General features: G+C 39.0%; 1 non-coding gene across 1 annotated transcript; it reads right to left on the reverse strand.

The window, feature by feature from the left end:
* Positions 1 to 945: 945 nt before the first annotated feature.
* On the reverse strand, positions 946 to 1053 carry LOC148571516 (small nucleolar RNA R71). The gene has a single exon (XR_015908161.1). It is a non-coding gene; the product is annotated as a small nucleolar RNA R71 (small nucleolar RNA).
* Between the last annotated feature and the right edge of the window lie 9251 nt (positions 1054 to 10304).

A 10304-nucleotide genomic window follows, 5' to 3' on the forward strand; every position in this document is an offset into this window, starting at 1 on the left:
TTTGTTTGTTTCTTAACTTTTTCAAAACCACCTAACTAACTCTCTCTCTCTCATTTTTCAAAAATATGTTCCCCCTTTTTCAAAATTTCTTTTTAATTTATTAATTAATTTAAATTTTAAATCTTAATTTTCGAAAAATACTAACAATTTTCAAAAACCAATTTTCAAAAATCACTAACTCCTTTTCAAAAATAATTTTCGAAAATTATCCCTCCCCCATCTCATTCTATTTATTCATTCATATCCTAACATCTCATTTCACCTCTCTTCCATCCTCACAGTTGTGTTTCTTCTATTATATTACATTCCTTGTCTCCCCTTCTTTTCTTCCACTCACAAAGGGATCCCTATACTGTAGTATAAAGAATCTCTATTATTATTATTATTTTTCTGTGCCTTCTTCTTTGTCATATGAGCAGGAGCAAGGATAAGAACATTCTTGTGGAAGCAGATCCAGAACCTGAAAGGACTCTGAAGAGAAAATTAAGAGAAGCTAAAATACAACAATCCAGAGATAACCTTTCAGAAATTTTCGAACAGGCAGAGGAGCTGGCAGCCGAAAATAATAATAATGTAAGGAAGATGCTTGGTGACTTTACTGCACCTAATTCCAATTTACATGGAAGAAGCATCTCCATTCCTGCCATTGGAGCAAACAACTTTGAGCTGAAACCTCAATTAGTTTCTCTGATGCAGCAGAACTGCAAGTTTCATGGACTTCCAGCTGAAGATCCTTTTCAGTTCTTAACTGAATTCTTGCAGATATGTGATACTGTTAAGACTAATGAAGTAGATCCTGAAGTCTACAGGCTCATGCTTTTCCCTTTTGCTGTAAGAGACAGAGCTAGATTATGGTTGGATTCTCAACCCAAAGACAGCCTGAACTCTTGGGATAAGCTGGTCACGGCTTTCTTAGCCAAGTACTTTCCTCCTCAAAAGCTGAGCAAGCTTAGAGCTGATGTTCAAACCTTCAGACAGAAAGAAGGTGAATCCCTCTATGAAGCTTGGGAAAGATACAAACAGTTGACCAAAAAGTGTCCTTCTGACATGCTTTCAGAATGGACCATCCTGGATATATTCTATGATGGTTTATCTGAGCTATCAAAGATGTCACTGGACACTTCTGTAGGTGGATCCATCCATCTAAAGAAAACGCCTGCAGAAGCTCAAGAACTCATTGACATGGTTGCTAATAACCAGTTCATGTACACTTCTGAAAGGAATCCTGTGAGTAATGGGACGCCTATGAAGAAGGGAGTTCTTGAAGTTGATACTCTGAATGCCATATTGGCTCAGAATAAAATATTGACTCAGCAAGTCAATATGATTTCTCAGAGTCTGCATGGAATGCAAGCTGCATCCAACAGTACTCAAGAGGCATCTTCTGAAGAAGAAGCCTATGATCCTGAGAACCCTGCAATAGCAGAGGTAAATTACTTAGGTGAACCTTATGGAAACACCTATAACTCAACATGGAGAAATCATCCAAATTTCTCATGGAAGGATCAAAAGCCCCAACAAGGCTTTAATAATGGTGGAAGAAACAGGTTTAGCAATAGCAAGCCTTTTCCATCATCCACTCAGCAACAGACAGAGAACTCTGAACAAAATGCTTCTAATTTAGCAAATCTAGTCTCTGATCTATCTAAGGCCACTGTAAGTTTCATGAATGAAACAAGGTCTTCCATTAGAAATTTGGAAGCACAAGTGGGCCAGCTGAGTAAAAGGATCACTGAAATCCCTCCTAATACTCTCCTAAGTAATACAGAAGAGAACCCAAAAGGAGAGTGCAAGGCCATTGACATAAGTGCCATGGCCGAACCTGTGAGGAGAGGAGAGGACGTGAATCCCAAGGAGGAAGACCTCATGGGACGTCCAGTGACCAATAAGGAGCTTCCCTCTGGGGAACCAAAGGACTCTGAGGCTCATCTAGAGACCATAGAGATTCCATTGAACCTCCTTATGCCCTTCATGAGCTCTGATGAATATTCTTCTTCTGAAGAGAATGAGGATGTTACTGAAGAGTAAACTGCCAAGTTTCTTGGTGCAATCATGAAGCTGAATGCCAAATTATTTGGCATTGATGCTTGGGAAGTTGAACCTCCCTTGTTCATCAATGAACTAAGTGATCTAGATCAACTGACATTGCCTCAGAAGAGACAGGATCCTGGAAAGTTCATAATCCCTTGTACCATAGGCACCATGATCTTTAAGGCTCTGTGTGACCTTGGTTCAGGAATAAACCTCATGCCCCTCTCTGTAATAGAGAAACTGGGAATCTATGGGGTGCAAGCTGCTAAAATCTCACTGGAGATGGCAGACAGCTCAAGAAAACAGGCTTATGGACAAGTAGAAGATGTATTAGTAAAGGTTGCGGGCCTTTACATCCCTGCTGATTTCATAGTCCTGGATACTGGAAAGGAAGAGGATAAATCCATCATCCTAGAAAGACCTTTCCTGGCCACAGCAAGAGCTGTGATTGACGTTGACAGAGGTGAAATAGTCCTTCAATGGAATGAGAACTCCCTTGTATTCAAAACTCAAGGATCTCCTCTGCAACCATAGAGAGGAAGCAGAAAAAGCTTCTCTCCAAGCAGAGTCAACCAGAGCCCCCACAGTCAAACTCTAAGTTTGGTGTTGGGAGGCCACAACCAAACTCTAAGTTTGGTGTTGAACTCCCATATCCAAACTCTAAGTTTGGTGTTGGAGAGTCTCAACAAAGCTCTGTACATCTGTGAGGCTCCATGAGAGCCCACTGTCAAGCTATTGACATTAAAGAAGCGCTTGTTGGGAGGCACCCAATGTTTATCTAATTCTTATTTTTGTTATTTTTCATGTTTTCTTAGGTTCATGATCATGTGGAGTCACAAAATAAATAAAAAAATTGAAAACGGAATCAAAAACAGCAGAAGAAAAATCACACCCTGGAGGAGCATCTGTCTGGCGTTCAAACGCCAGAACAGAGCATAGTTCTGGCGCTGAACGCCCAGAATGGGAGCATCCTAGCGCTGAACCCCCAGAACAAGCATGGTTCTGGCGTTCAACGCCAGAAATGGCAGCAAATGGGCGTTGAACGCCCAAAATGGGCACCAACCTGGCGCTGAACGCCCAGAGTTGTGTGCAAGGGCATTTTGCATGCCTAAATTGGTGCAGGGATGTAAATGCCTTGACACCTCAAGATCTGTGGACCTCACAGGATCACCTCAGGATCTGTGGACCCCACAGGATCCCCACCTACCTTCACTCACTCTCTTCTCTCTTCTCAATCATCCTCTATTCCCAATAAACACTCATCCCTTCTGTCTTCCATTTACCACTCACACCCATACACCCACTTACCTTCAAAAATTCAACATCTCTTACCCACCCAATGCCACCCATATGGCCGAATACACACAGCCATCCATCTCCTCCATATCTTCTTATTCTTCTATTCTTTCTTCTTTTGCTCGAGGGCGAGCAACATTCTAAGTTTGGTGTGGTAAAAGCATAGCTTTTTTGTTTTTTCCATAACCATTGATGGCACCTAAGGCCAGAAAAACCTCTAGAAAGAGGAAAGGGAAGACAAAAGCTTCCATCAAGAGTCTATAGCTCAGTGGTAGAACATTTGACTGCAAATCAAGAGATTCCTGAGATACCTCAGGGGATACATTTTCTTCCACACAATTATTGGAAGCAACTAAGGGTGGAACATCAAGAGCACTCCATCATCCTTCATGAAATCAGAGAAGATCTAAAAGCAATGAAGGAGGAGCAGCAAAGACAAGGAAGAGACATAGAAGAGCTCAAGGACATCACTAAGGTGGACTCATTCCTTGTTCTTACTTTCTCTGTTTTTTTCGTTTTATATGTTATGTGCTTATCCATGTTTGTGTCTTCATTACATGATCATTAGTAGTTAGTAACTTTGTCTTAAAGTTATGAATGTCCTATGAATCCATCACCTCTCTTAAATAAAAACTGTTTTAATTCAAAAGAACAAGAAGTACATGAGTTTCGAATTTATCCTTGAACTTAGTTTAATTATATTGATGTGGTGACAATGCTTCTTGTTTTCTAAATGTATGCTTGAACAGTGCATATGTCTTTTGAAGTTGTTGTTTAAGAATGTTAAATATGTTGGCTCTTGAAAGAATGATGACTAGGAGACATGTTATTTGATAATCTGAAAAATCATAAAAATGATTCTTGAAGCAAGAAAAAGCAGCAAAGAACAAAGCTTGCAGAGAAAAAAAAAAAATAGGCGAAAAAAATATATAGAAAGAAAAAGAAAAAGCAAGCAGAAAAAGCCAAAAGCTCTTAAAACCAAGAGGCAAGAGCAAAAAGCCAATAACCCTTAAAACCAAAAGGCAAGGGCAATAAAAAGGATCCCAAGGCTTTGAGCATCAGTGGATAGGAGGGCCTAAAGGAATAAAATCCTGGTCTAAGCGGCTAAATCAAGCTGTCCCTAACCATGTGCTTGTGGCGTGTAGGTGTCAAGTGAAAACTTGAGACTGAGCGGTTAAAGTCAAGGTCCAAAGCAAAAGAAGAGTGTGCTTAAGAACCCTGGACACCTCTAATTGGGGACTTTAGCAAAGCTGAGTCACAATCTGAAAAGGTTCACCCAATTATGTGTCTGTGGCATTTATGTATCCGGTAGTAATACTGGAAAACAAAGTGCTTAGGGCCACGGCCAAGACTCATAAAATAGCTGTGTTCAAGAATCATCATACTGAACTAGGAGAATCAATAACACAATCTGAACTCTGAGTTCCTATAGATGCCAATCATTCTGAACCTCAATGGATAAAGTGAGATGCCAAAACTATTCAAGAGGCAAAAAGCTATAAGTCCCGCTCATATGATTGAAGCTCTGTTTCATTGATAGTTTGGAATTTATAGTATATTCTCTTCTTTTTATCCTATTTGATTTTCAGTTGCTTGGGGACAAGCAACAATTTAAGTTTGGTGTTGTGATGAGCGGATAATTTATACGCTTTTTGACATTGTTTTTAGTATGTTTTTAGTAGAATCTAGTTACTTTTAGGGATGTTTTCATTAGTTTTTATGTTAAATTCACATTTCTGGACTTTACTATGAGTTTGTGTGTTTTTCTGTGATTTCAGGTATTTTCTGGCTGAAATTGAGGGACTTGAGCCGAAATCAGATTCAGAGGTTGAAAAAGGACTGCTGATGCTGTTGGATTCTGACCTCCCTGCACTCAAAGTGGATTTTCTGGAGCTACATAACTCGAAATGGCACGCTTCTAATTGCCTTGGAAAGTAGACATCCAGGGCTTTCCAGAAATATATAATAGTCCATACTTTGGCCAAGAATTGACGACGTAAACTGGCGTTCAACGCCAGCCTTCTGCCCAAATCTGGCGTCCAGCGCCAGAAAAGGATCCAAAACCAGAGTTGAACGCCCAAACTGGCACAGAAACTGGCGTTCAACTCCACAAATTGCCTCTGCACGTGCTACACTCAAGCTCAGCCCAAACACACACCAAGTGGGCCCCGAAAGTGGATTTATGCATCAATTACTTACTCATGTAAACCCTAGTGACTAGTTTATTATAAATAGGACCTCTTACTATTGTATTAGGCATCTTTGGATTACCTTATGATCCTTTGATCACGTTTTAGGGGGCTGGCCATCTCGGCCATGCCAGGACCTTTCACTTATGTATTTTTAACGGTAGAGTTTCTACACTCCATAGATTAAGGTGTGGAGCTCTGCTGTTCCTCAAAGATTAATGCAAGTACTACTGTTTTCTATTCAATTCTTCTTATTTCTCTTCTAAGATAGCCATTCGCACCCAAGAACGTGATGAAGGTGATGATTATGTGTGACGCTCATCATCCTTCTCCCTTATGAACGCGTGCCTGACAAACACTTCTGTTCTACATGAAATAAGCTAGAATGAATATCTCTTAGATCTCCCAACCAGAATCTTCGTGGCGTAAGCTAGAATGATGGCGGCATTCAAGAGAATCCGGAAGGTCTAAACCTTGTCTGTGGTATTCTGAGTAGGATTCAATGATTGAATGACTGTGACGAGCTCCGAACTTGCGATTGCAGGGCGTTAGTGACAGACGCAAAAGGATAGTAAATCCTATTCCGGCATGATCGAGAACCGACAGATGAATAGCCGTGCCGTGACAGGGTGCGTGAGCATATTATTCACTGAGAGGATAAGATGAAGCCATTGACAAGGGTGATGCCTCCAGACGATTAGCCGTGCCGTGACAGGGCATTGGATCATTTTCCCGTGAGATGACCGAAAGTAGCCATTGACAGTGATGATGTATCACATAAAGCCAGCCATGGAAAGGAATGAGACTGATTGGATGAAGATAGCAGGAAAGCAGAGGTTCAGAGGAACGAAAAGCATCTCCATTCGCTTATCTGAAATTCCTACCAATGATTTACATAAGTACCTCTATCCCTATTCTTTTATTTATTATTCGAAAACTCCATAATTATTTTATATCCGCCTGACTGAGATTTACAAGGTGACCATAGCTTGCTTCATACCAACAATCTCCGTGGGATTCGACCCTTACTCACGTAAGGTATTACTTGGATGACCCAGTGCACTTGCTGGTTAGTTGAACGGAGTTGTGTCCACACATAGAGCCACAATGAGGATTCAATACAATTATATATTGTTAATCTCACACAAGTACAAAGAACATGGAACACAATTTCGTCCACCAACGGACGGTAGCCATTGACAACGGTGATCCCCCAACATACAGCTTGCCATGGAAGGGAGTACGCATGATTGGATGAAGGCAATAGGAAAGCAGAGGTTCAGAAGCAACAAGCATCTCCATACGCTTATCTGAAATCCTACCAATGAATTACATAAGTATTTCTATCTTATTTTCTGTTTTAATTATATTTCAATTATCAAAACCTCATAACTATTTGAATTCGCCTGAATGAGATTTACAAGGATGACCATAGCTTGCTTCAAGCCGACAATATCCGTGGGATCAACCCTTACTCACGTAAGGTATTACTTAGACGATCCAGTGCACTTGCTGGTTAGTTGTGCGGAATTGCAAAATTGTGATTATAATTTCGTGCACCAAGTTTTTGGCACCGTTGCCGGGGATTGTTCGAGTTTGGACAACTGACGGTTCATCTTGTTGCTCAGATTAGGTAATTTTATTTTATTTTTAAAGCTATTTATTTTCGAAAAAATTTCAAAAAAAAATATAATAAAATATTTTCTGAAGAACAAAATAAAATATGTTTATTTTCCTAAAAATTCTTCAGAATTTTTAAGAATGAATTCTAGAGTTTCATGATGATCTGTTGAAGTCTGGCTGGCTGTGAAGCCATGTCTAATCTTTTGGACCAAGGTTTCAACTTATCATCACAAGAGCTTGTTGATTTCTATCAATCTTGCTGTTGAATGTAATGATCTGCTAAAGCTTGGCTGGCCATTGGCCATGTCTAGTGTTTTGGACCGAAGCTTTCACTGAAAGCTTAGCTGGCTAGTAAGCCATGTCTAATTCCTGGACCGAAGTTTTAGACTAACATTGCATGATTCCTGGAATTCTCATTAAGAATTTTGAATTCCTTATTTTCTTTTTCCAAATAATTTTCGAAAAATACAAAAAAATTAATAAAATCATAAAAACCTAAAATTTTGTGTTTCTTGTTTGAGTCTAGTGTCTATTTTTAAGTTTGGTGTCTTGCATATTTTCAATTTTATTGCATTTTTCAAATATATGCATTATGTTCTTCATTGATCTTCAAGTTGTTCTTGATGATTTTCTTGGGTCTGATCTTTAAATTCTCTTGTTTTGTGTCTTTTGTTGTTTCTCATGTGCATTCACAATTTGTTAGTGTCTCTAATATGAAAATTTCTAAGTTTGGTGTCTTGCATGCATTGTTTATCTGATCTTAGTTTTCCATTATTAGTTTCATTTTGTTGTTTCTCATCATTAAAAATTCAAAAAAAAATTTCAAAATTATGTCTTTTCAAGTCAATAATACAGAGATTTGAAGATTCAGAACATGCAGCAGAGGAATTACAGAGAAAAAGCTGGGCGTTCAAAACGCCCAGTGAGGAAGGAATTCTGGGGTTTAAATGCCAGCCAGGGTACCTGGCTGGGCGTTTAACGCCCAAGGAGGTAGCCAAATGGGTGTTAAACGCCAGAATGGATACCATTCTGGGCGTTTAATGCCAGGACAACACAAGGGAGGTAAGTTAGTTTTTAATTCAAATCTTTTTCAAATTTTTATAATTTTTCAAAATCAAATCTTTTTCCATTTTTCTTTCACTATTTTCGAAAATCTTTGCTACCAATTAATGATTTGATTCAAAAATTTCAAGTTTGTTACTTCCATGTTGAGAAAGGGTCAAAATTTGAATTTTAGAATCATATATTTTAAATTTCTTGTTAGCCAAGTCATTAATTTTAAAATCAAATCTTTTTAAATTGTTTTTCAATCATATCTTCTCAATCGCATCTTTTTAAAAATAGTTTTCAATCATATCTTTTTGATTACTGATTTCAAAATCTTCTTCAAAATCACCTAACCACTTTCTCACTTTTAATTTTCGAAAAACCATCAACCACTTTTTCAAAATTCTTTTTAATTATTTTAAAATTTTTAGTTTTATTTAAAAATTTGTTTTCGAACATTTTCCCCCTCCTCACCTTCTTCTATTTAAGGACTAACACTCCTCCTCAATTAGCAATTCAGACTTTCTCTCCTTCTTCATATGTTCGAATTCTTATCTACCTACCTCACCCCTCTATTCCTGTTTTCCTCTGACACCTCAAGGAATCTCTATACTGTGACATAGAGGATTCCATACTTTCTTGTTCTTGTCTCTTTCATATGAGCAGGAACAAAGACAAAGGCATTCTTGTTGAAGTTGATCCTGAACCTGAAAGGACCTTGAAGAGGAAGCTAAGAGAAGCTAAAGCATAACTCTCTGGAGAGGACCTAACAGAAATTTTTGAAAAAGAAGAAGACATGGCAGCCGAAAATAACAACAATGCCAACAATGCAAGGAAGATGCTTGGTGACTTTATTGCACCCTGTCCTGACTTCTGTGGAAGGAGCATCTCAATTTCTGCAATTGGAGCAAACAACTTTGAGCTTAAGCCTAAATTAGTTTCTCTAATGCAGCAGAATTGCAAGTATCATGGACTTCCATTGGAAGATCCTCATCAGTTTTTAGTTGAATTCTTGCAAATTTGTGACACTGTTAAGACCAATGGGGTTGACCCTGAGGTCTACAGACTTATGCTCTTTCCTTTTGCTGTAAGAGACAGAGCTAAGACGTGGTTGGACTCACAACCTAAAGAAAGCCTGAACTCTTGGGAAAAACTGGTCAATGCCTTCTTGGCAAAGTTCTTTCCACCTCAAAAATTGAGTAAGCTTAGAGTAGAAGTCCAGACCTTCAGACAGAAGGAAGGCGAATCCCTCTATGAAGCTTGGAAAAGATACAAGCAATTGATCAGAAGGTGTCCTTCTGGCATGCTTTCAGAATGGAGCATCATATACATATTCTATGATGGTTTGTCTGAACTGTCCAAGATGTCATTGGACAACTCTGCTGGTGGATCTCTTCATCTGAAGAAGACGCCTGAAGATGCCCAAGAACTCATTGAAATGGTTGAAAATAACCAATTCATGTACACTTCTAAAAGGAATCTTATGAATAATGGGACAACTCAAAAGAAAGGAGTTCTTGAGATTGATACTCTGAATGCCATATTGGCTCAGAATAAAATATTAACTCAGCAAGTCAATATAATTTCTCAGAGTCTGACTGGAATGCAAGCTGCATCCAGCAGTAATAAAGAAGCATCTTTTGAAGAAGAAGCTTATGATCCTGAGAACCCTGCAATGGAAGAGGTGAATTACATGGGAGAACCCTATGGAAACACCTATAATTCTTCATGGAGAAATCATCCAAATCTCTCATGGAAGGACCAACAGAAGCCTCAACAAGGCTTCAACAACAATAATGGTGGAAGAAATCGGTTTAGTAATAGCAAACCTTTTCCATCATCTTCTCAGCAACAAACAGAGAACTCTGAGCAGAGTCGTTCTGACTTAGCAACCATAGTCTCTGATCTATCTAAGAATACACTAAGTTTCATGAATGAAACAAGATCCTCCATTAGAAATTTGGAGGCATAAGTGGGTCGGCTGAGTAAGAGAATTACTGAAACTCCTCCTAGCACTCTCCCAAGCAATACAGAAGAAAATCCCAAGAGAGAGTGCAAGGCCATAACCATGGCTAACATGGCTGAACCTGGAGAAAGTAAGGAGGACGTGATCCCCAG

The sequence above is a fragment of the Arachis ipaensis genome, chromosome B3 (assembly GCF_059453495.1).
Source record: "Arachis ipaensis isolate K30076 ecotype BB chromosome B3, ASM5945349v1, whole genome shotgun sequence".
In the NCBI taxonomy this organism is placed as follows: Eukaryota; Viridiplantae; Streptophyta; class Magnoliopsida; order Fabales; family Fabaceae; genus Arachis; species Arachis ipaensis.